This window comes from Zootermopsis nevadensis, unplaced genomic scaffold (genome assembly GCF_977971745.1).
Source record: "Zootermopsis nevadensis isolate Lab colony 2312 unplaced genomic scaffold, Znev_1.0 Znev_ptg000017l, whole genome shotgun sequence".
NCBI lineage: Eukaryota > Metazoa > Arthropoda > Insecta > Blattodea > Termopsidae > Zootermopsis > Zootermopsis nevadensis.
In genome coordinates this window covers 5,063,075-5,089,734 of record NW_028259149.1, presented here as the reverse complement: position 1 = coordinate 5,089,734, position 26,660 = coordinate 5,063,075, and the positions used below count along the sequence as shown (strand labels likewise).

Sequence of the window (26,660 nt, the reverse complement as noted above, 5' to 3'; positions counted from 1 at the left end):
GTAAATAAAAATCTCGACTTGTATCTTGGCTGTAAGAGTGTTGCTTAGTAACTGTGCGTCTTGACGTCAGTCTGAACCATCAATCATAAAGAAGATTTGATGTTTTCATAGCGATGTGAAAATAGATTATCTTTTATGTTGTTCAATTTATTATCAGGACTAAAGTAAGCACCGATGATGGAGGCGGTATGTTCCTCTGAAACGTTGGCACACGGCCACTGTATTACAGGCTCAAGTCACAAGATTCTTTTTGTATAAGTTATTAAGTATTCGCGTTGTAGGATGTGTCCTTCCTGTAAAGTAGGGGTTGTGGGCCCCCCCCCCCAAATAGAACAGCGGCGATATTGGCTGGGAACTGGAAATAAAGTAGTAACACTTTATTATTTGAGTTTATCTGCATAGTAGTTTTTTCTTTGTACTTTTTTAAGCGAATCACTGATATTTCTGAATAACACAATTCACATATCTGGTTAGATCCGCCACTGTCCACATGGTTCCAGATGCCTCGCAACATACACTGTTTATTTCATTTCAAATATTTGCCATAAAAACTGCTGTTTGGAAAAGGCTGCGAATATTGAGAAAGAAAATTTGATTTGGACCGAATTCCTGAAGTGCCACCTGATTGAAGTTTGTTGCTAGGTGACGGAGCATGAAATGTTTCTTTGAAAATGGACACAAAAATACGTCACGGTGACATAACGGACTCTGTAATACCAGCATCCTTTCCATGTTATATAGAAACCGTACTTCAATTTTATTACGCCCGTTACGAAAGCAGATAACTTCCATATTGTCCTTTCGACGTATCTGTGAACGTCAAGTGTGCCTTAGGAACGAAAATGCTTGAGTTGGCCTATAAAGACTTCAGCACAGGACTAGAGTAAACTGAAAAGTAATTATTTCCAGTCGAACGTTGAGTGATCATAAATAACAATTTGGTTCTAAATTTAATTTTGAACTCCCCACTTGCTTGCTGTCAGTACACCGGTAAACTTGAAAATGCGAGCAATCTGTGGGGAAAATGCTGTGGTAGATACGAATCTAATTTCTGTGACTCCAGACATGATAATTTCGTTGAACTCTCTTATTTAGAGACGTGTGTTAAATATACTTCGAAGAGAAGTCGATAAAATTTATAACAAAGTAACACCCACCTAAATAATCAATGTATATAATGTTTATAATAATTTAGATAGGGTTTATCCGTATGTTATTAAATAACTCCTTGTATCAGAATCGTACTTTAGAAGCTAATAGTTGTTAAGCTGGTCAACAAATTTCCAGTTTTTGTAAAACCTGTCTCGTTCACGATGCCACTCCACCTTATTCCTTATGATCCACTTTAATAGTATCCTACGTTTTACTATTTAGTCGTCCGAGGAAATTCCCATTCAGGTTTTTCTGTCATGGAAGCAAGCAGTAAGCTCCACCGAAACACTGGAAACTGTTTACAAGTCTACAATCTAGAAGATGAACGTCCATATGCGATATTCGAGATTTGCACTGCGGTGAGGATTTTGGTGTTGTTCTGCTAGGTTTCAGTGCCGTGTAGACTCGTCGGTACATGCCACCGTTTCGGAGAAACAGACTGTCTCCATCCCTTTATACAGCCCTGATGGTAGATACAGTATGTTATGTCGTGTTATGTTATGTTATGTTATGTTGCCAATGTTCAGGAATGTTTGAAAGAGGCGTCAGCATTCAACGCTGCCGCTGACAGTTCAGACTCATCTTCAGGGCCTCTATTCATATTTAATGTTTCTAGGCACAGTAACCGCGCTCGGTTCCGACGGTGGCTGAACAGAAGGGCAGAAAATCCATTCATCCCTTCCCGCACAGCGAGGTTAACTGCTGGCTGCAGGAACACTTTTCCTTCGAGCTATCATATTTGCGAACCGTAAAAAGTGCAAGGTCCCCCCGGGCTTTGTATAAATACAAACGCTTTCTTCTTATCGGTCTGACATTAGAGGACAATATTAAAATGGATCTGAAACAAATTGCATGCTTGGCTGCTTATTAGATTCATCAGTCTTGTTTTAGGGACGACTGTTCGGTCCTTGTGGTTGCCGAACTGAAACCTCACGTCCAGTAAAATTCCGTCATTTTCTCGACAGGCTGAGCGAAATGAAACATGACGAACGAGAAGGGTTTGAGTTTCTCACGACAGCTGTCTTTATGGCGCCGTGTATTTCATACGTGCCCGCTGCTTCCATCATCAGGGCGAATAATGGAGGCGGAAAACACCCCTGAAATGTCAGTAAACTTCTACCAGACCGCACGACGCAATAACCCAGAATACTGTAATCTTCATGCTTGCTGCCGTCAGAACCTCAAATCTCACTTTGTAAATTAATTGTTCTCTGCTAATCAGAATTTATTCGGTTTCCAGTGCCCGTCTCAGAGATGAATACAGTGAACAGTCACACAAGATATCAGGGAATAAGAATAAATGGATGGAGCCTAAGTAAATAATTTTAGTATACGAGGTGCGATCGGAAAGTTTCAAGACTGCGCCTATAAAAACCCGTACACTTATCTCAGGTATTAAATTCATCCATCACCCTCGAAGTAGTTCCCCTGGGAGTGAACACAACGATCCCAGCGCCGCTGCCAAGCCTGGAAGCATCCCTGGAAATCTTTCTTTGTCAGCCTGTCAAGCACCATCTGCGATTCTGCCTGAATCTCTTCTATCGTCTCAAATCTCCTTCCCTTTAGCTGAATTTTCATCTTTGGGAAGAGGAAGAAATCACACGGCGAATAAGTAGGGTGCGGGATGACGGCCATGGTGTTTGAGGCCAAAAACTGCCGAACTTTGAGGGCGGTGTGCGCTGGCGCGTTGTCATGATGCGTCGCATGTGGAGTTCGTCCTTTAGAATCAGCTGACAGGTCCCATAGCCTATCCCAACAATGTCGCACAAGTCGTTGATGGTACGACGTCGATCTTCGTGAATGGCCTGCCGAATCTTCGTAACATTTTCGGGCGTTGTGGTCGAAGATGATCGTCCAGAACGCTCGTCATCATCGAAAGAGGTTCGGCCATTTTAAAACGTGAATGCCACACAAAAGTTTGTGCACGACCCATTGCGGACTCCCCAAATGCTTGCTTTAGCATTTCATAGGTTTCCGTAGCCGTTTTGGCGAGTCTTTGGCAAAATTTGATGCACACGCCATTCCGAAATCGCAGGAGGGTCGGTGTAATGCACTACCAAAACGCCCGTAACTAAGAAACAAATCCTAATTCGATGATGCCGGCTGGCACACTGATTCATTATGAATGTAGGCCGCATCCCGTAAAGGCAGAAGCTCGTACTACATCCGGTTCGCCCTCTATTGACACAGTCTTGAAACTTTCCGATCGCACCTCGTACATCTACTTCTTCTTCTTCGTCTTGTTAAAGTAGCTGAATTTTGGGTTTGGTACAGCTTTACTCGTATATCGACAACGTTTGTCATAACTGTTTGCAAGTATTGTGCCATTCTAAATGTGGTGCTCTGTTACTGATTTTATATTCATCATAAAATACCAAATTTGATATTATAACGTTAACACTTGGACGTGATGTGGTAATATAATAAGCCTTCTCATTAGGTAGGAAGTAAAATTGATGTTTAAGTGAGGATACGTATGCTTATACCTGTGACAAAATAGTCTCCTACCTACAGAGACAGCATTCAGATTCTAATTATCTGGTAGTTTAATATTGAAACTTACAAAAATGAATTTAAATGCGATTATAAATTAAAGACTATTTAAATCTCGACCCTCACTGTAATCATTCTCATTACACATTTCATATGTATTTTTGTCACTTCGTTCTAGTCTGAGAGGCTAATCATATACTTCTCATTAAATATAATTCAGTACTTAAGTGTTAGATAAGAAGGTGGTGTTAAAATTTGTAATTTTGTGAAAAAGTTGCCAGCTTCCCCACCTCTCCATCCAACTTTTCCCTTGCAAACAAAGACAAACTCGCGAACGTACGGATCTGGGTAGAGGTTTATCCATGGCTGGCAAACATCAAACAGTTTCCAATTATAGAATAGGCCTTTCCTGTGTTTACCACCGCAGACAAGGGTGATACAAAATCTGGGAGTGGAATTAATGTTGTTAGCATTATGCTGCCATCTACAGCAAAGATATATAACTGTGTCACCTCGTGTGTACAACTCGTTGTCACAAAGTTGAGTTAAATTTTTCTTATTCCGTTTTATCGAAATTACCCGATCTATAAAAATAAGTATCTTTAATGTCAATAATAGTCGCCCTGATGACGGAGGCAGTATGACCTCTGAAACGTTGGTAAACATCGACCAGACTACACAGCGCAACAACCCAGAAGACAGAAATCTTCATACTCACCGCTGTGAGAACCTCAAGTCTTACATCAATAATAGTTACCTGATGTCAGAACTGGTAGGATCGATTCAACAATTGTCAAAGCCACCTATGTGACACATTCTTCGGCCAGTAACATCCACATTTCAATTGTTGGAATTTTTAAGTAAAGTTAAGACCCTGCACGCGTAATGGAGGTGCAGTTATGACATCTGAATGAAGTTAACAAATAAGCTAGGAAATGGCAACTTGCTGAAACGTTTCTCGTATGGTTTGTGGAGTAACTCCACCTCTGAATAAAGCTCTCTGCTGTTATTTGAGTTGATCCAAGCGGCAGTGACAAGTAGGCACTCCATTGTCAGATCGATCTTGGTCGCAGGTTAGTTCTGAGTGCAGCTGTTCGGGCCTTCTATCGAGATAGCAAGGGCAACAAATAATGTCAAAGTTTGTGTAGGGGACTTTGTGGCCAGTAGATACAAACTATCTGCTTTCTGGATTAAAGTTATATTCTTTCACCTTCGTGTAGATAAAGTTTCTTTATCTATGCGATGCTGTTGTGTTTTGGAGATGAATTACCAAGTGAGGTCCTGTTAGCACATTAATAAACATTGAGTCTTGTCAAGTCTTGCACTCCCTTAAGAAACTTCCTGCTACTTTGTAATTCCAAAGGTTTTCAGTTGAGGAATGGAAAAAAATATTTTTAAAAAATCATTAAAATTCATTAAGTTTTTGAGATTCTAAAATTAATCTGTTTAAGTCATCCCCACAGAAAGTCTACGATTCTTACAGAATAGCATTTGAAAAAAGAAAAGTATAAATTACAATGTCTCTTACATTTCACCAAATTCTGTATTAAAGAAAACTGCATGTCTCGAAGGTCTACCACTCGAATCCCGGCACAGAAGAAACTGCTCGTTTTTGGATATTGTTCTGTTCTATAAATTCTTTTTAGCTATATTCAGTTTAACGACAGTCCTTCATTTATCACGTTTGTAAGAAGTTTTGTGATTGTAATCGAAGATTCCTGAACGTATGATGTGGTTGAATGTGTTTGATCACAATATTGTCTCAATTTTTTTTCTTCCACTTTTGTAGTTTATTGCATAATTTAATTTCTGTTAATTTATTCATACTTGTCAGATTTCTGATATCCGTACAGCTAACGACCTTTTGCGCTTGAGTAAACTGTGACGTCTAAGAAATATCTTTTGTTGGAGGCTCGGGCCGAAATCATGCTTCATGTTAAGATGGCTGTCGTCTGGGTTGTAGTGCCGCGAAAACCTTAATCCCTGCTTACGTTTGATGTGAATAAAAACACGTATCCAGCCTTCATTTCAGCTTGAAGCAAGTTGTTTTACAACTGTCAGTGAACCTAGAAAGTAAATTTGTTATACATTATGGAAAAGTATAATTATTACAAGACGATTAATGCAGATATGTCTGGATAAAGTGGAAATGTAATTTGATGCAAAGCGGAATGTCTTTATAATCTATCTCTAATCAGGAATACACCCATGTTATTCGGGTAATCATAACATTTCTTTTGTTTTCACCTGTGGTAATTGCACACAGCAACAAAGACAAATGTGAAAGAGTCACGTAAATTACCAGTCGTATTTCCGTGCTGAAAGTAAGAATTAATCTTCCATGATCACGCCTTCAAACATCCACGAAACTTTGTTAATTAATAAGCATCAAATCTCTCATGTATTTCCGTATTATCATGCCATGCTAATTTGTCTGCACTAGGCTTCCTAAGGGCAAACAGCTGCACACCAACTGAAAGTGCACAAAGCAGGCAGTACTCATTTAAATTTCAACGGTATATCTCAAAACAAATGTATTACATCCACACTGCTACGATAAACTCATTCACTGTAATGTGTTCTTAATAAGAGTTTAATTTGACGGCAATTTCTTTTGTGGTTAAAATAAACGACGCTGTCATTAACTCATATTATATGGTTTAAAAAGGATACGGAATATAGCGCTCGTGGCATAATTTAAGGCACTATCCCGGCATACGAGTGGAGAAACTGGGGAAAACCACGAAAAACTTAAAGTCAGGGTAATCGGTCTCCGGGCCTACACGTGAACCCCGGACCTCCCGAATAGACAAACCGCCTAAGGTGCACATAGCAAGTAATAAAAGATGGCTCGCTTCTGGGCTGTAGCGCCATGTAGTCTGGTAGAAGTTTACTGACGTTTCAGAGGTCGTTGTTGCCTCCGTCATCAGAGCGATAAGGACATCACTCAAAACCTATTTTTATTAATATGTTTTTTATATGAAAATTTCATTATTTCAGGACGAATTTGTTTTATTTTTAGTGGAGGGTCCAGCATTTGGGCACGTGCTTACAATTGTTATTCGCTCGATCGTGTTTTTTGTTTGAATGGTTCAGTGGATGAAATCTTCATGTGTTGTTTACTTGTACTTTAATTAATGTAGTAATCGTCAGTGCACATTTGGACGAATTCATATACTTTACGTTGTTTGGTTCAGTATTCTTCGTTTTTAACTCTTTCGTGCATAATGCTGCGAGTAAAGTCTTCTTTTGTGAAGCTCGCGTGTTGTTCTGCATGGGTGTCAAACTTGGTCTCCCGCGTAAAAGGAAGAACGCAGACTGAGACTGTTTGAGAACAGGGTGCTTAGGATAATATTTGGACCTAAGAGGGTGGGTGGAGTGATAGGGCGATGGAAGAAATTTCAAAGTGATGTGCTTTATAATTTTTACTCTTCAAAAGTTGCTACTAAAATTATCAAATCAAGGAGAACGAGATGAGCGATGAATGTAGCATGCATGAGGATATGAAAAATGCTTACAAAATTTTGGTTTGAAAGCTTGAAGGGAACACACGGAAGGAATGGCCGTAAATGGGAGGATAATTTTAAAATAGGGCCTAGGGAAATAGGATGGAAGCATGTGAATTGGACTTATCTGGCTTAGGATAAGGATTGACGGCGGGCTGTTGTGAACACGGTAATGAACCTTCGGATTCCGTATATGGCGGGGCGTACTGTAATTTTCTCATTAAGGACTATGGTCCATGGATATGGTATTATTTACTGATAAGCCCTCCATCAAGCTGTGGAGTAGGGTGTTCTGCGAACACCCTCTCGTCTGTGTGGGATATTGATTTGTGCAGCATCTCTGAACCTAGTCAGCATACTGCGAAGACTCAGTTTTGTCTCTTACACGTCAAACATATTAAGTTCAGCATCTTACTTTGTTTACCCAGAAAAATAATTTCGCCAGCGTTCATAATCATGTTCAAGTCTTCGGTCTTTCTACTGGTATAGTTACTGAACTAATTACTACAACCCCTTACCTAATTTTTACAAGTGCACCAATCATTAAGTGCAGTAATGTCATGCCAAACAAAATATGTTAGAAGCGTAGGCATAGAACTTGAAGTTCAGTCTATGCAAATGGCGCAAGTGACGTCAGACTCGTCTGAAGTCAGTGACCTGTGGGTATGTGTGTCGCGTGTTAGAGACATCATCACGGAGGATTCCCCCATGAAGTTGTAATTCTGGTTGAGGAATCCCCAAGAATTCACGACATCTTCGGTAAACATATTAACAGAGGGAAACAGGAATTTTGGGATTCTCTACCCAGTAACTACCGCGCACAGAAGCACATTCTAGTCTTCGTGTGAAGTTCCCTTTATTTTGTACGAGTCTGAAGAAAATTCAAGCTGTCGAGGAAGTTTAGTAACATCCCCAAAGACGTATTTATTGAAAATCCATTCAGAATTTCTTCCTTCATAGATGCGGACGGACGTCCGTATGTCTGGAATTGTGATTCATAAAGTTAAGTTACCTTTAAGTGCAAGTAGGAAAGGCCTATTAATACTTGGAAGCCGAAGATCGCATAAATATTATTTAATAATTCAGTCCGTACCGCGAAGAAAACACGAAGCAGATGGACATACGGTTTCAATGTTGTTGAAATTGTGGACGGATGCATAAGCTATAGTAAACGAGGTTTAAGCTGTTTCGTGTGTAACAGATACAAAGTATGTGCCTGAGAATTAAATTCTAGTTCCATCTTCAGAATTACCGCTGTAAAATAGCAGCAACGACGCAGAACGCAGAGGAAAGGAAATGGCCTTCCATTAGCCCCTTGTTTCGGCAGTTGTTTCCGTGAGTCATGCCCATGTGCGTGCGTGCGTGTGTAAGCCGTACTCAATTAATGTTCACTCTGTCAGATCGGCTACGACCTCTTCGGCCGTGAACACTCGGGGTAAGGAATTTCCTGCATCCACGTTTGTGTGTAGTTCTAAAATAAGTTTTCCGTATCACGTGAACTGGTTTGTAGCGGGACAACTTAACATGATTCGAATTAACGGTAAAAGAGATAAAATGCGAGTTGCTAGAAGACGATCATGCCCGAGTTACCGTCTGTCCAGAAATTTACTCAACTTCGGCGCAGGAGAACCTTCAGCCTAGCGCTCCCCTGATGATGGAGGCAGTAAACAACTGTGAAACGTCGGTGAACTTATATCAGACTACACGGCCACAAGATAGCCTCCTTCATTCTCGCCGCCGTAAAAACCTCAAATCTTAGAAATCTTCACACAGTGCGTTTATTTCATAACCTTAGTTGTTTAAGTATATATTTTGACCAAATATATACGATGTTCCAAAAGAGAGAAATTAATACAATAAGGAATATTACATTTTGTGTGTTTACATAGCTTTTGGACGTTTTGTATATATTTATTTAAAACTGCTTACAAAGGCAAAGGAACTGTCTCTAGAAATGTGCTGTTTTACAGAGCTCAGTGAGTTGCGCGTAATACAATGAAGCCGTGTATATTGCCCGTCATGGGCTCAGATAAATGAAACGTAAGTTTCCACTCCGAACAGACGAAACGAGGAAGGAAACGGCAGTCTGATCTCAGTGGGTCATGTCGTCTCACAGGTTCAGGCAGCGAGAGAGCATCAAAGGAGCAATAGGTTTAGAGAAGGAATCGATTTTAAGCCTCCAGAAATTATCAGATTGCGTGAGATATCATGGAACTAAGCCACACGTAAAACTTTTTAAACGTAATTTACCGTGGAACGTAAAAAACGTCTGCATCTGAACGTGCAGCACTGGACTTCTCGAGCTTTCCAAAGAAGCTTCGATATTGCTCAGAGAACTGAAAATTCAGCATCCGTAATATTTCGTGTTTACTACATAGAGTTCAACTCGAAATTGTTTGTACCGAGTTTGACCAAAATCCATCTGATATGTTTGACGCTGTTATTGACGAAACTAACAGGCGAATTTTCGACTGCGTTTTATACATGCAACTAAAAATTCATAACGAGTTTGAAGCAAGCAAACAAATACCTAATTATTATTTTGTTTGTATCACTGAATTGGACTGTTGGTAGCTGCTCTGTGTCCCTTAAATTAAATGTCTTCACGGTGCCGATTTATTATTACCGTAGTATTATGAAATATTTCAAAATATTTGGCTACTTTGAGAAACAAAACTGTCTTATCTTTTATATGAACTAAAATTTACCTTAAAAAGGGAGTAAATTGTTTAGCCTTTGTCCACGGAATAACCTGTACAAAGGACACTTACGAAGGTCTTTGAAAAATTCATATTCTTGCTGCACCGGAAACAGTTGTACGTCAGACAGTTCGATAACAGCAGTCCTACTCGTCAACGGCTAAAAACAAAGAATTTCTCAAAGAGGTCTTGTCTCTCCAGGATAGAAGCAAATAAAATTGTGTATAGTAAAAGAAACGTGAAGTGACATGGCGATAAACTGAAAAGACATTGAAATCCAATGACGTAAGAAATCGGAAAGGAGAATTTATACCTACGAGAGCTGTATCCAGACTGACGGGAAATCCACAACGCGACGAAATTCTGCCATCCTTGTGTCTACTTTTCAGGGTGGATTTAGTTCATGTGTATCTGTTGCTTCGGTCTGCATCTAAATTAGCTATAAACATGAAATATGACTTCATTCTCCTCCCCAGGAAAAACAGAAATAATATCCTGTTAGGTCGCTAGGATACTAATCAAACAACACTGTATTGTTGGGTGATCTGCCAAATACTCCTGCGTAACTGTCGCTAACAATATTAAATTCAGATGGCCAATTAAACTCTTAGCTTTTGTAACAAATGTTTTTGTTCAAATTTATTACAGATCTCTTAAGTATAAATAAGCTATTCTTAATATAAGAGTAATTACAGGAAAATACATGTTTCTGGGCTACAATAAATATCTGGTATTTTAGTCTTCCCCAGCAGTGAACATAATTTTACTCCGAACGGCTATGATTATGTATACTCTTATAGCTGAGTTACCAAAATTTCAGAGTAAAATGGCCCCCATCTCAAATCCCGAAGATGGAGACAGTATGTTTCTCCAAAACGTTGTCATGTACCGACGAGTCTACACGGTACCAAAACCCAGAAGACATTGGAGCTGGTTACATTTAATATGGTATGATCATAAATATACCTCAATTTCACACATGAGATATTGTTTTTAAATCAACAATTAAAATATGGCGACGGTGCAGTTCTTAAAGTTATATCCGACGTAAAACGTTACAGAATGTAATAATATCTTTCAAACAAAGTAATTACAATGTTAACAATATAACCTGTTGATAGGAATAGCATCCTCACATTTGAGTTTTAATTGTTGCATTCTGTTGCGTGTTGAATGTTAGGTTGACAGTCCGTTAACACAACAATTTTGTTGATTACAGTTTCAGTGTTTATTAAGAATCCACTACATGTTTCCATCTTAATTAATTATCTTCAGTTAATTCTCTTTAATTGTTCGAAACTAACAGAAATGACTGCTAGTTTGTACACACGTTTTCTGTTTGTTGACTTCATTTTTAATCCTCAGATATTTAAAATTTCCATCAGTAACAAAGGAAATCGAACGCGAATGCCAGTCGATCGTTTGACCATCTGCGCACAAGTCCAGACATTACTACTCCCGCACTTCATCGGATTTAATTCCTGTCTCCTGAACTCAAATTACCTAAATGTAATATTAACAATAGAAGATACTGCATTACACTATATCAAGAAATAGGAAAGTGACCCTTATGAGCCCTACCCTGAGCAACTTCTTTTATATTGAATGTATATTTAAATCTGCTCTGGTTTCTTGCTTTTATTTCGTTTGTTATTGTTTTTAGATATTTTTGTCAAAAAAAATTTAATTTCCGCCAACTGCAATTTGTCTTTAAACTTTTTTCCTTTTTTATGTATATATATATAGATATACTGCTGTTTCATGGTGTCTTCATTCATTCAAAGATTATGAGAGAAGAATTCATGTAGGGATTTCCTTATTAAGAATTATTGTGTGTTTTTAACTAAAGTGTTGAAAGCGTTTTGTCATTTAGTGGACTAATATTATTTCTTTAGCTACTCTTAAAAATTAATCGGTTGCTTCTGAAACATTACTTTTATGACATTTCTTAAGAGTCTTCGCATCTTGCAGCGTAATTTTCCTCTGCTTAAATTCACGTTTCCTTACCTCTCGATGGTCTTCGTCAGTTTTAATCTGTTTTCGATATTTTATAAAGAAACAAGGCAGGTATTATCTTCATTCAGAGTGTCCATGTATGGACCACTTGGTGGATTTTTATGAAGCTTTATATGAACGTCGCACCACTGCATAACACCCGTCTTCTAAACCTTTCAGTGTCTGCGGTCAGTAATTTCAACATGGCAGTCATACAACGTTCTAAAACGGAGGCACTGAAAATTTATGTAATAACAGACTTTAAATAAATATGAAACTTTTCTTGAAATAATTCCTGGTCGGCTTACTGGTAGTCCTGATGATGATGATGATGATGAAAGCAAGCAAATCTGTTCTATCAGACTGCATGACTTATCAATCCAGAAGAAAGCCATCTCCATGGTCTGACATCCTTTGTGGGCCCATGAATCATTGGTTGATAACCACTGATATTATGTAATCTTCTTTAGACGCGTAGAATTCCAAGGAGGGCGACATCCCACCTCAGGCAGCGTTCGTGAACATCAGCCAGCAAGGCTCCATATCTGATCCTCTCATGTTGCGCTATCAGACCGAACTCTGGTAAGCTAGATCCTCTTCTGCATTCGAAATTTCGACCGAAGACGTCCTACTTCCTTCCAAGGGATATTAATTCGGCTTTTATACGCGTTTTATGTTGAACATGGAACTAAATCACCAAGTCCCATAAGAAAACTCGGCACTGTAACATCGAAACACGCTGCTGTGTATATGTACTCTGTTTATGGAGACGTTCTTTCACATAAAGCATCAAATCCCATAACACCACATTTACCCGACTTTCTCGTCTTTTCGACGTCTGGATTCTTGAATTTATAGGTGCTGTCTCGCGTATTATTTCTATCGCCACATAATTTGCTAACCAAACATTATAAAACAATTACATTTTTTGTAGCTCTGCTTCGTCAATCGAAACAAACATGAAGATACTTCCTTAAAATATTCTACTACCGCCTTAATCCATTGACCATTATCCCATCATATCTCATTCTATGCTACATAACCTCATCAGATGATACACTCTACTTCGCCTTACTTATCGACATCCATTCAAGCACCACATGGAAGATGAACTATTCGGTCATGATTTCCAATAAATGGTTTATAAATTAGCTCAGACAGGAAATCCGAGCATCAAAGTTGTCTTAAATAATCTTAAGAAGGACCACCTTCAGTTATGATCCATTTTGTCCACCCTGATACAAATATGTCATAGGTCACGAGGAATATTTGAAATGGCCGCTCTTATGCAGATTTTATATAAGACTTCCAGTAATAAGAGAGCAGTACTTGACGTTGCATTTTATAGTAAGAATTTATAATTTGTAACCGAAAGAACCGTTCTTTAGAATAAGAAGGATATTTCGAAAGAAAAGTATTTTTGCAAGAAATTCATAAATAATTCACGCCCAACCACATTTAAATTTGGTAAGGAATTGCCCGAAGGAGTTGTGCCTGCGCCCAAACATTCTTCTTTTGTTTGTTTCGCTTTCCTTTTTGGCTCCTTTTCATTTCAAAAACAAAGAAGTGGTGAATATTTTAGCGTTTTATTTTTATGATTTTCTGTACATAATATGCAAAATGAAAGCATTCTGTAGAAGTCCTTTCTATTCTGCTGTCCGTCCGCGTGTTTCATCTAGAGAATCCGTTCATTTCTTGATTATATTTTATATTCTTTGTCAACACTAACATTTGTAGGTCTGATGTAATTTTGGTTCGTATCTGACCATTATAAACCCTACACGTCAAACTTTACATTTTCCTCGCAAACGTCTCATCAAATTAAAAGTTAAATAAGTTAAGTTTACAAGGACATATAATTTATTCCTTTATGTAGCGTGGATTAACTCTCTTTACCAATAATAATGAACATCGCGTTATTGCATAAAATTGGGCGCACAACGGACATCTACTCATAAAACTAAGGACATATTCATTTTCATATTGAGTTTATCCATGAGGAATACAGATAAATGCCAATAGGAGAACTGGCTTAAATTTTACGTATTATTTTGATACTTGTAGTAATAATACAGTCATATCTGTCGTGTAGAGATTATCATAATCATGATTCATGATTCAGAGATACGTTGGCACGACTTTCGTCTTTGGATCGAAATTCATTTAATCGACAATTTACGCGATATGTGAGGTTCTCACGGTTTCTCAAGAGTATAAATGTGGTTTTCTCCTGGGATATTTCGTCGTGTGCGCGCTTAAATTTGATTGTTTATGTTGCTGGCCCTGTTGCACGTGCTGTGTGATGTAGTGCTTCCATTTTGGATTGCAAAGCGGCCCTCGGTGATTTGCGCATTTGTTAACTACGTCACCAACTTATTTGCAGTGAAAGACATCTCTAGAGTTGTGCAAGGAATCAGTATACATGTTATTCACGCATATTGTGATCATTCGCCTCATACTAAATCAAAAACCTCATTCCTTGCTGGTGGTAGCACTCATCTCTGAAGCTGTGGTGTAATTACAGCCATCTTCGTACTTGCCGCTATGAGAATCTGAAATCTGCATTCATTATTCGCTGCTGTGGAACACTTGAATGCTACAGGCTTGTGCGTGCTGTACACTTCAGTCCGTTTCTTGGATGAAAGCGAAGGTCGAAATGTTGAAAAATCTTGATTTCCCGACAGGACACGGAGAACCTTGGGAAAAGAAGATACAGAAATGCATAGGAATGAAGATTACGGAGAAAGTCGCAAAGATGGAAGCGAATAACTCGAAAAACCAGGCAGAGAGAGCGATAAGATGTCGTTCTCCCAGTATCTTTAAGCCTTATAGGATCAGTGATGGTTGTACGATCTATCAGTATATACGTCACTGTCAACAGCACTGATGTGCAGGGTTGCCTGATGCCTGTACCGTCAGGATTAAGATCGGTTTCGATCTCACTGCGAGCAACCAGGAAATTCCTCGGTTGTTACTGGATGCATCTTTCGATCGCTTTCGTATATTCATAGATAAAGATGTTGATCGAGTGTAGGTGTGTTAAGCACTGTGCAACAAAAATGTTTACAAATGTTGTAGCACTTTCCGAATCACCCTGTAATAATTTATTTACCTTGTTATTTAGTGTCTTTTGGTTATTTATTTAGTTGGTTACTCTGATGAATACTTCTGTTCGTTGAGACAATAAGAAATCTACTTTGAGGTTAGATTGAACTTCTCTGCATTAGTGTTCTACAGAATGGCCTAACCAGCCCGCCAACTCTCGTAGTTGATTAAGGTAAATGAAACAACAGACGCGACTTTAGTTGAAATTTCTTTCAGAAAACCATACAGTTTCTCAAGAACTTACTGAACACTGTGGACCATGAAACCAGCTTTCTTTTATATAGGCCGTTTCGTTTCACACCAACAGCAACTGCCGAGGAGATTCGCTCGCACGAGCAGAAAAAAGTTTCTCCGGGAGAAAGGAAGGAGACGGAAATTGGAGGGCTCTAGAAACTAAAAGCGGTCTCCCCTTCACGACCTCAAAAACTCCTTCAATTGTGAAGCCAACTTTCAGCCACTTCCATTTAACGATGCACTTAATTTTCACCACATGGCTGCTGCCACCAACATGAATTATTGTCTTATTTTGTCATATTGTTTTCTCTTGGATTAATGTTTAAGACTGTATTTTCAGAAGTTCCATTTATTAAATTACGATAGAGACTTACTACTCTAGAGATCTGATAGACGTCTGACAGAACGTTAAATGTCGTGATTAGATTATCACTCCACCCCCGTATCTGGGAGGTCCCGGTTCGAATCGTAGCCCATTACCAACTATCCTAACTTAGATTATTCATGATTTTTCTCAATTGTTTCTATGAAATTATAGGTTAGGCCACTACCTTTTCCTTTCAGGAGTCTGTAATAAAAATATGGAAACTTATGAATATTTAAGTTCTAATTTCTCATGTATGGTACATAGATAACCTGGAAGAACAAGAAAGAAAAATTAATACGTGATAAAATTATTTTGATATAGATGTACGTTTTTTGGGTCCCTAGTATAGCATTTTAATTTTTAACTCACGATGCGTTCAGCTGGATATGTTAAAGTCAAAATGTTTTTGCCAGTGTGTTCCGGATGGCCGGGGTTTGAATCTTTGACCGTAAAATGGCTATCCTTGATATGTTTTCGTTGTTTTGTTCAGTACTTCGACGAGAATGCTGACAAAATTCCTTATAATAGGACGCGACGGCATAATTCCACATTCTTCATTATTCTTGATTCATTGTCATCCAACCATTGAACTTTGCATAACGTATGCAATTTAAAAGTCGTTAAATAACCGAAGGCTCGGTAACGAGAAAGTCGTGTGGACTTAAAACTCCAAACTGGATTAAGTTAATATGTCATAAGTTTATCATGTCCGAATTAGGCCCATAATGTTTCTGTATACTTTGGAAAATCTGTTAAGTACAAGAATAGTGTGACCCGTCAAAGTTAAAGGGAATATGCCGTGTTTGTTGCAGTCCATTGCAGCATTGTTTCTGATAATCTCATTAAAACCACAAAATTTTTAAATCTTATTTTTAAAGTAAATCGAATGTGAAAAAGTCTTCACGGTGCCCGAAACGGGTTCCTGTCAAACGCAGACTATACCACACTCCATCATTGCCTAGTTTGCATTTCTTTCTACCAGAGTCGCCACCGTCAGAACTTCTTTCCCACATCTCATTACAAAAGTTGCCTCGCGAAGATATTCGGCCCACGTGCCAAATTTACAAATATGAAATTAAATCCTTTAGTCCTATATTACGTTATAAACCTGTGTCTTGTATTCTATAGCGCGTATATAATATCTGAATACTAGTTTCACAGAGTGTACACTAGAGGACACTCGAATGCGACCTCGCTGGGTACTTGGCCCTTCGTCTCGATGTGTAACGGAAGTGTTTGCGCCTGACAGTTCTGCAATTTCACCGCTAGTTTACAGCTTTAGCTAGATGCCTACCTGCTAGGAGCAGTACATTTCTGTACGGGACCTTGTTTTCAACATGATAGACGACACGCCGTCGAACCCTATGGCGCTTTTCATATATACATACACTCACGCACACATGTATATTTCCTGTGTTTTGCTGCTGTCAATTTTTCCAGTCATATTTTCTGCTTCTTGTTTTCTTAAGGGATACTGCGTGGGGGTAATATTTCTTTTAAAAATGTATCGAGCGCCATTTTTGGCGTTCCCGTGCCTTCAGAATTGAGCTGTTGTCATATTTTAACATTCTTCTCAGAGTTGCTCCAACCAGAATTTACTTTGTTAAAAGCCGAAACAACATTCGTGATTTAAATTATCACTTTTGTCGTTCAAGATAAATTTACTTCTCCCTTACTAAAATCAAAACCTGTTTGGCAAATTCCGTTTGTTCTGGGTTGAGACCCCTGGTTGGGTACCAACGTTTCGGATAAATACGGGCTCCCGAATTGGATTGGTGCTAACCACTGTTCACTCTTTGGCTCTTCAGGCATCGGATTTTGACTGCAGAGTCCACGTCTCCCGTCTGCGTTTGGGTCGATACCACGAGCTACTAAGCTTCTTACGCAAACTTACATCATCCATTTTCTCTAAACGTATCTGCCATCTTAGTTGATAATCATTTATTGTCAGCGAGTCTCCTTGGCAACGAGAGTGATAAATCAAGATTACGGCCACGAAAAAATTAAGAATTAAATTAAATTCGTTGAATGCTTACCGACATTCGGTTTGACTTCTGTCTTCCAGACTCCAATCGAACGAGATAGAAAAGAAGTTCTTTGGAGTTCACTGACTTCAAAAGGAATTCTCTGTGCCGCATCATGTGGGCCGTTGTAGCACTGTCATGCCGTATCATTATTCAGCAATAGCGCCACAGATCTTTGTTGAACTAACGTGGTCCGAAATTATTGTTGCTGAAAAAAGTTTGCACAGACGTGGACGGTCCATACAGTGTCCTCCGCTTATGCCACAGCGTGAAGAGCGCCTAAAAACGAATAGAATAAAATATAGAAACCTGTTATTTTACCTGTTTTGTGTGGGTGTCAAACTTGGTTTTTCACTCGAAGGGAAGAACATTAGAACGACAGAACGTTTTTGCTAAAGTTAAAGAAAAGAGTTCATTGGCGTTGTACGGGGAGATGAAATCAGGGTGGAATAGACAGGGATACATTGGTTTTTGTACAAGGGTGGAGAGGGAGGGTGGATATGGATGAAAGAATATGCTCTTTATCCGGGGCGGAGGAGAACGAGATTCACATATTATCAAAGTGTACGGAAACGGCTTCTGAGGAACAAGTGGCGTTGCTGAAGAGTTGGCCTTCAAGAAAATATTAAACTCTACGAAGGACACGGAGGTCAGGGATGTAGGGAACTTTCTGTTCAAAGTAAGATGTAAACCACAGGTCAAAATTAGGAATTTAGAACTGCCACTGGGATAGAAAGCACGAGAGCAATAAGAAAGAGTTATGTATAGTAGCTTTAGGGAATAGTTGTAGTAGGAAAAAATGCTAATAGTGCTACGTATGTAAGGACTGTGGTCGTGAAAACCTGGTGTTAGGCGGCCACAGATCTCTGTATATAGTTCTTAACCCCCCGAAAAATATATTATGTTATACATTGCACAAGCAGACTGAGAGCGAGATTAATATTTAGACCTAAAGAATATAACAGGACGAGAATACTTTCGCCGTCACCCAGTTGATCGTCTTATCGAAATACGTTTATAGTATGAAACATGGTTACAAACGGACAGACAAGGCGTACCCCAGTGCACTTCAGTTTACATGCAATTCGCCTAAATAACGTGTAATGTTATTTTACAGATAATTATAAAAGTATCGTGTTCGTGTTTTACAGTTCCGCCATGTTAGACACGCGCAAGTATAAGGGATCTTGCCGCTCGATCAATATAAAAATGTGTTCTGTTCGGCCAGCATCCTTCCCTCTGAAGGAGGATGAGCTCTTACGTGACAGGAAAACTCTAGTGACCGATTACATCCAACGCGACGTGTGTGATGCGCTCTCCATCAAAACTGCTGACTTGAATATCACGGCAAATGCCCCTTTCACGAAATTCCATCCCGCAGAAGCTGACCGTCTTCTGGGACAGGTCACTTCTTGTAATGCTGCCGGCAGGTGCAGGTGGCGGATTGACAAGATCAGTCGAGTGGGAGTGTCGTCTTCATTTTGTTCAAGAAAATGCCCTTAATTCCGTCACCCGTGTCAGCTACACTACACCAGAATGTTTTGTTTAACCCTTGAACGACTTTCTGCCTCTTCAACGATAAATCTCATTTTGTATTTATGTGCATTTGTACGATTCTCATTGCAAACAGCGATTATTCTCATAAGCAGCGTTAAATAAGTTATCTTTGTAATGTCGACGTATTGTGTGGTTTGTTTGCAGTACGAATTGAATTCTTTAATATTATTTAACCGAGTTTCGTGCTTCAAAGTATTAAATTTAATTGCAGAACAGGTTTCACGTTTTAATCTTTGGGTTCTCTTGGAAAGTCTGTCCCAGGTCTATTACAACAGTTTGATAGAAAAATCTGAGTATATAATCGTCTTAATACAAAGATTGGCGGAGGGATATTGCACGCATCGGAGAAAAGAAAATTGCATGGTTTAAAATTTTACTTGGGAAATCTGAATAGAACAACTGCTGGGAGGCCCAAGCAAAGATGGATAATATTAAAGTGGATGATAATGAAATGGGATGTGAGAGTTTTGACTGAATGTCAATTGGCCCAAGGTAACGCCTGGTGGTTGGCTTTTGTGAAATCTCGGGTTCCAAATAAGGCTACGAATTCGTTCACAAGCTGAGCAACAATTAGTTTTCCGTACGGCGCTCTGTTCCTCTAATTAATTCAGACGGTGGGCCTGCACATAAAACTGTGCCATCAACAGCTACCTGTGTAATGTAATCCACGAGGGGTTCGCGTGCCCTTTGTTGAGTAACGGGACGTTGTCCACGTGAGTTAGGATTGAGGGCAGAGTACAGTAGCACGATCCCTGGAGAGGTTCCCCGAGCCTGTTCAGGGCCCTTGAATTATGTACATCATCATAAACTGTAGCACAAGCCAGACTGGAATGCTACACATGTGGCGCGAGCCATTTCAGCAAGAGTGACGCATGGAACACTTGCCATCTGCCTTTCTATCAGACCCTAGGACTAGAAAGCCCATTGAGTCCGGAGCTATTCGTGAAGACTGGAATTAAGAGAATCGTTATTGATAAAAATACGAAACTAGGGAATCTGCGCAGTAGTAGTTAACAAGTGTTAAAAGATCTCGCTGTTGACGTTGCTGCATTGTGCGGTTCTGAAGGGTCACATCCTCCTCGTTTTAACACTAAGAGAGTCGGAATGGAACACTGTGGCAAGACAGTGATTGTTGTGTTCAAAGAGACAGAGATATGTATTTGCGATGTTTCGAGATCGATACCAATCGAATTCATTACTGCTAAGATGATCGTGGAGTCCATAAATTGTAATTGTATTACTGTGTATTTGTTGTACTTAGATTCCCATCTCAGTAACGATGCTTTGGGTCGGGAAGCCTGAAGGGACGAGATCACTTCGGCAACCTAAGCGTAAATAGTAAGATAATATTAAAATGGATCTTATATAAATATTGTGTTGGCATTCGGACTAGATTTAAGGGCCTTCTGCCTCAGGATAGGGAGAAGAGACAATCTTTTTAGGAACGGTGTGATTTTTAGGATTACATGAAATTCGGGAATGTCTTGGCTAGCTGAGCGTCTTCTAGCTTCTCTGTTCCATGGAGTTTTTTTTTTATTTTTCAGAAATATATCCATTCCTTAGATGGGTAATTAATCTTTAGATGTCACAGTAGATTGGCTTTGAAACACAAATATTGAAGAGGTGCTACCCATTTTCCTAAAATTAATTTCCCAATTTGTTAAACTCGATTATCAGGTTTTCACATAGCTCAAGTGTCGGAGCTGAAAGCCGCTTAGCATTAGCGATACTATAGTAAAAGCACATGAGTCCCAAGACAATTTCTTTACTTTAAGCCATAGGTCTACATATTTGTACCTCGATGTTCAGACGCTGTGTCCTGTAGCATTTCCATCATTATTAATCTCGCATACCCATAGACGTCATACATAGTGCTTTTTAGACAAAAGTAAAATGGTATACGTATTCCAGTTTAGATAACATAACGTAAGAGACATACTGCAGAGTATGAATTTATTTTTCCATCTATTTCCTTAAAATTTTCAGTGTTTAAAAAAAATTTAAATTCTGTTGCTGAAAATTTTTAAGTTCAACATTCTGTTCCAATACATAAACATATGAGTACATTCCATTCAGCCCAAACTATTCACCGTTAACCTATACTGATTATCCTCATAAGTTAAATCATTAATATAAAAGTGGCTTCGATTGTAACCCTGATGATAGAGGCAGCAAGAGGTTCTAAAACGTCGGAAACTTTCTACCAGACTGCACGTCGCAACAAAACAGAACACAGACGTCTTCATATTCTGCGCCGTGAGAACCTAAAATCTCACTCAGCAGTTGTGCTTTCCATAAGTACTTAAATTTAAAAGTAGTTGCAGTACTGATAAGGAATTGTAATCTGTGGTAAAACTGAGACCATCGTGGAGTTCTATTGTTATCAGAGAGCGTGGTTATTAACTAACCGAAAAGTGGTTATATTGTACTATACGAGCCTGCCCTCTGATTAGACGAGCTTGAGTCTCGAAATACAATCCACTGTGTTTTCTGCACCAAGCCACGGGCTTTATATAAAACAAAACCATCACAGTTCCAGTAAAGTTTAACGTTATAAAAATATAGGCTATCGTGAAAGTTACAGAAAGTTGGAAATGTTGTAAACACGTGTAAAAAATTAGTCATTTTTTTCTTGAAATTTCTACTTTTTCAGCGCCATGTATAACGCTGCATCTAAATAACTGTTCCATAAGCAGACCCGAAGATGGTGAATTAAATCACCGAAACATGTTGCCTTATTAATATAAATTATCGTGCATTAAGTGTGAACATTTCAATGAAAATATTTTCGGGTTTGAGGTGTTTGCGGTGGTGATTATGATGACGATGTTCGTATGTGTTTAGGGAGCCTGCTCGGCACCAGATCCCAGAAGAACATAGTCAAAAATATTTTCGCTGATAAATAAACTAAGATACTTCGATAATCTAAAAGAATAATCGATTTTTCTGTTTAACAGTTAGTTCCGATAAAAGATTGTCTGCATACCAGTTTCATTGGGGAACTGAGAAAAGGGACTAGGCTTCAAGACACGTATCGTTGGTCTCTCACGTAATAAGAAGCGATGTACAGCATCTTACCATTTCCTCATCGGTAACGGATGCGTGTAGCTAAGCTTCCATTCCTCCAAACGTCTTCATGACGTCGTACTTAATTAACCCCTTTAAAACTAAGTGGTGGTAACAGTATGTACCCGCTGCTTATAATAGTAATCGATAACTGCATTCTGCCCACGGTCTATCGCGTTCTTTTTGAATTACGGTCGATCTAGCGTGAACCATTGGATTCCTTATTGTATGTCTGTCGCTTTCTTCCTAGGAACTATGCAACTCGCATTACCTGAGATCATTATCTGAGCGCATTGCAAAATTATGAATGGGAGGAAACACATTGTTGTGAACCGAAGTCATCGTATGGGCTCATTGTTATAATGTGAATAGGGCCATTGTTTCATAAGACTTTGCAATATTTAACACTGATCACGTTGCAACAATGCCCTCGGATACCATTCTTGCATTTATTATCATTTTTATCTTTATCTTTCAAACCGCAGATAGACATAAAATGTTAACTGTACTTATAAGGTAAGCACCAAACAATTAGAATATCCCATACAAGCTAATTGTTAATGATGCGATTATTAGCTTATGTATATGTTAGTATACGTATAAATTATGTTCTGTCGGGGAGAATTATTGGTAACTATTTCTCGTTGCAAGACTTTTTCTCTCCAGAACTTTCAATCCGTTATCATTTTAATAGACCTGTCCGGCCTATGATTAAAAGATGAATTGTCTCTGCCTTTTCTAGAGAGTCGATGTTGTAGTTTTCATCGTTAATACGCATAAATGTTAAGCTGTCACACTCGTGGCCTGTAGTTACATTACGAACTACGCGTAAAGACAAATGGTTTGTTTTTCTACAGTCCTTTGATACAATCTCCTCCCCTTTTCGATAGATCAATAGGCTTTCTCCTTCTTTGTGGTACAAAAATAGAACTGTCCATAAAGAGTACCCCCACATTAGATTCCATTACGGCCAGAACAAATATACGATTTGGAAGTTCACATTGCTCACTTAGACTGAAAAACACAATAGACCACGAAAAAGAAATGCACTCATGTTGTCCTTTCTCTAGCGTAGTACGGCTCTGGTAACAAATAAACGAGAAAGTAAGCACAGCACGTTAAATCTTGCGCCAAAATTCAGTAAAATTAATAATACGCCAAAATAAAGAACCTCATGATTTGTAGTTTTCGGTAAATATTATTAGGGATATCAGATCAAGGACGATCATATATGTATGAGACACACAGTATGCATGCTGGCCATTGGGCTGTGACAGTCTGCTTCGAAACGTGTATGTGGAATGTACCTCAATGCACCTTGGTCCAGTGGTGATCTCTGGTCCACACCCATCCCGAGATCACTTGTGATTAGGCCCGAGAATTTGTTTGTTAATTTATTACTAATTACTACAAGTTTATTTATTTTCTGTAGTTTGAAAAATTAAGCAATCGTGATTCTTATCTTATCTGCTGCTTTACAAATACGTTCCACACACACTATTGACTTTAAAATGTTAATATAGATTGTTAGTTTTCCAGGTAAAAATTGTGTAAGGTATAAGCTGTTGCAGGAGAAAATTTAAATTAATATGTATATCTATAGTAATTTGTGTCGATTTCAATTAAACGTGTATTTGAGTTCATACTATAGCAATTTGTCATTTCTGAATAAGTATTATTAAAGGTAAAGAAAGTTGGCTATTATTTTTAAGAAATCCCAGATAAGGGTTTCGTGGTCCTTAGTCCCGCGGAAGAAAAGTTTAACCGCCCTGCTTCAATGGATAACATTAAACATACTAAAGACCTACGTAAAATGAACTGGCCGTGGTAGTCCTTCCTCAGTAGCCTCCGAGAAAAGGTCTAGCCACAGAATGAGAGGAAACAAATATTTACGGTATCTCGAATCGCATCTCGCGTTAGAATTTTCGGAGGGGGTGTTATATATCCCGAGAAATATGTTGGGCAGGGGTTGGTTGGCTTTTTGCCAAAGTTTACTAATGTAATATTCACCACGTAGGAAAGTTTGTTGGCGTTGATAAACACCTGGAAGGCACTTCTGGACTTAAATAACGGGGTTGTTCACAGCGCACTGCAGGGCATGATCTGTATTGTTTAGTGTCGAACTTGTGGCAGTAGCAGACAGACTTCCTGCTGCTACATATCGATTACCAACCTAAACGTTGTAACGGTTATATGAAGTTTAAAATGTGCCAAAAATAGCAAATATCGTTTCATACAAAGCCATGAGAAAATTTTATTGATGGTTATTATACTGTAGAAGAAGTGTTTGTAATCTACAAGTATACACATGGATTTCACATAAAATATTCTCTACAATCGTAATGTTACGACTTAAAATACAATTACATTACGATAAGTAGTTACTAAGCCACGGTGGTCTGGCGGTTAGAACGCTGGCCTTGTAATCCTGGGGTCTCGGGTTCGATTCCCGGCGGTGCCCGAATTTATAACTTGTGTTGGGCAAGGCCGTGGTCTAGGCAACACGGAGTTTTCCTCCGAGGGCTTCCCCGGTTTCTCCGTGGCATCCCAACAATTACTCCATTCACACACAGAAGAAGGCAATGGCAAACCACTTCTGGATCATCTGCCAAGAACGTATATGAACAGGTCCCAGTCCGAGAAAAGGATGGAAGGATCCTGTTCATATGGACCTGTCGTCAGACAGAACACTAAATAAATAAAATAAATAAGTAGTTACTAAATAACTGTATCAACTGTACCTGCTAAATGCAAACAGTGCATAGGTCTTTCTTAAAACTGAACTATTTAATAACTAGCATATCAGCGAAATTAACACAAAGTGTTACACTTCTAGCTTGTCAACAAGACCTGTGGAACTGTGCACCATGAAGTGAGTTTGGTGTTTTTATTTTGTACATTAAATTGTCAAGTATCACAAACGAATTAAAAGTGAATGTCGATGTGGCCCTTCTGGGTTATGACACCGTGTTGAAAGTTAAGAAATGTATGCATAGCATAACAATTCTAGCGTTTTTATAAACCAAAAACAAGCGAGGCAGATGAGCAACAGCTTTCAATACAAAACTGTATCAAAAGTAGCCCAACAGTTGTCGAGTTACGAAACTGTAGAATAAGAAACTATTATGTGTAAGTATTATTAAAACTTTGAGACATAAACAGTTGGTTTGCCGGGCATGAGGTGTGTTACATTACTACCAAATTTAGATATTGAATAAAACATTTGAGCACGTACACGCAAATCTTATTAAATATACACGAACATCTGAATCCGTGCTTTGGTTATGTTTGAGTCCGTTCTTAGTGGTCGTGGCCGATTGCGCGTTATCCACCTCGCGAATTTCAGGTCTTCATGCGTCTTTATTACAAGAGTTATGACAAATTAAAGTATTAAAATCATTAACTTACCTGTGGCATGACGTCCATGCAGAATTTCAATAATAATAAACAACCATTCATTAATTCTTCCTCAAATTGCAGCGAAGGACGCCATTTTCAACTTGCTCAGCCCACCCCAATTTTGGTGTTTTTTTGTTAACTTAGGTTAGGTTAGGTTAGGTTAGGTTAGGTTAGGTTAGGTTAGGTTATTGGGTAATCTGCGCAGAAGGTAGTGCGCAGTCTTGTCATATATCTTTTGCATACCGGGGCACATCTTCAACACTCAAAGGCTACTACGTAATGAAAATAATTTAAATTTATTCTGTCGAAACATTCCGTTTAAAGCAACAAATTTTTATAGGACATGATGTAATTTACTTAAATATATTTAAATTCTGTCGTAATATTTGTAATTATGTATGATGCATTGCACGCGACAATCATTACGTATGATCGTACATAGATTTTTCATACATATTTTCACTATTTTTTCTCGCTATTAAAATGGTTCTGCATTCAATCACTAAATTTTCATGTCTATTTATATATTTGAGGTCGGAAGGCACTTCCTATTAAATATATACAAACATCACTTCCATAATTGAGCTATGAATATTTTCTTCGCGACTTTGAGGTCTTCGTGCGTCTTTATTACAAACGTTATAACAAAATAAAGTATTAAAATCATTAACTTACCTGTGGCATGACGCCCATACAAAATTTCAATCAGATCCGACAACTCCTTATTTGTTTCTGAAACTCGTGCGCAGGACGCCATTTTGAAGTTGTTCGGCGCACCCCGATTTCGGTGGTTTGGGTTAAGTTAGGTTAGGTTAGGTTATTGGGGCATCTGCGCAGAAGGTTGAACGCAGTGGTGTCATATATCTTTTGCATACCAGGGCACATCTTTAACTTTATTATTTATTGCTGAAAATTAAACGTAGAAATATTTTTAAGAATTCACATTTTAAGAAATAATCTGGTATTTGAGTTACTTTCGTGCCTATTTGGCTCAATCATTTTACAATGGCTGCTTACATGGATACCTTGTAAAGAACTCAACACAACCCACGTCATGTAGCTT

General features: G+C 38.7%; 2 protein-coding genes across 4 annotated transcripts in view; one reads left to right on the top strand and one right to left on the bottom strand.

Moving 5' to 3' along the window:
• LOC110829875 (uncharacterized) overlaps positions 1 to 25,749 on the bottom strand; it is a 147,108-nt gene extending 121,359 nt beyond the window's left edge. The window contains exons 1-2 of the mRNA XM_087350172.1: positions 24,566 to 25,749; positions 17,588 to 17,854 (exon numbers count right to left, since the gene is read on the bottom strand). The gene's annotated coding sequence lies outside the window, so the exon portion shown is untranslated. The remainder of the gene's footprint in view (positions 1 to 17,587; positions 17,855 to 24,565) is intronic.
• LOC110829882 (uncharacterized) overlaps positions 1 to 26,660 on the top strand; it is a 196,097-nt gene that overhangs the window by 163,591 nt on the left and 5,846 nt on the right. The window lies entirely within an intron of this gene.